Below are 751 nucleotides of genomic sequence, written 5' to 3'. Positions count from 1 at the left end.
GCTTTCTGGAACTTTCCTACAAAAGGGGAGAATGAATTCGTGGAGGTTCGGGAAGGAGGGCCAAGCCACTCTCAGGATAGTGTAAAGACCGTCGGCGCACTTACCAGAGCTCCCGAGTGTCATAGATTTCCAGAGGATCAATGCCCGCCAGGGGGTTTCCTACTACATTCCGTACATTGTCGAGCCCACTGCTGTAGCAGCCCAGGCCCCGCGCGAGCAAGCCGGTGATGATCTCACTGGTGTCTTCCAGCTGTGTCAGGGAGGGTGGGACAGTGGGGGAAAAGGGTGCGTGCGGTCATTGGCTTTAATGTTTTATTTATAAAAGGGGGAAGAAGTGTGGCCCGACAATGCGTGGGATAGCTCCTCCTCGAGGGGCGCCGTGCCTCTTGTCGTCGGGTTTTTCCAAAAATTAAATCTAGGCTAGGTGACCTCTGTCTCGTGAATCGCAGGTCTTCTCCCCCCTCGCTTTCTTCCCTTCCCCTTGCCCCCTACTTGCTCGGCCGCCCACCTCCCTTCCTTCTCCCGCCCCGTTCGACCTACCTTCAGTCCGCGCAGCTGCAAATTCTGCCGCGTGGTGATGTCCACCACGGCCTCGTAATCCTCTCCATACTTGGCCATCGCCTCCGCGATGAAGAAAAGCTGCTCCGAGGTGACCACTCCGTTGGGAATTCGCATCCTATTCCCCAAAGAAAAAAGGACGGCGTCAAGACAAGCTACATATCTGTATTCTTCCTGCCAACGTCGTGGGGAC

The sequence above is a fragment of the Nannochloropsis gaditana genome (assembly GCF_000240725.1).
Source record: "Nannochloropsis gaditana CCMP526 unplaced genomic scaffold scaffold454, whole genome shotgun sequence".
In the NCBI taxonomy this organism is placed as follows: domain Eukaryota; class Eustigmatophyceae; order Eustigmatales; family Monodopsidaceae; genus Microchloropsis; species Microchloropsis gaditana.
The sequence above is the reverse complement of the archived record's forward strand: the minus strand, read 5'-3'. Positions refer to the sequence as shown.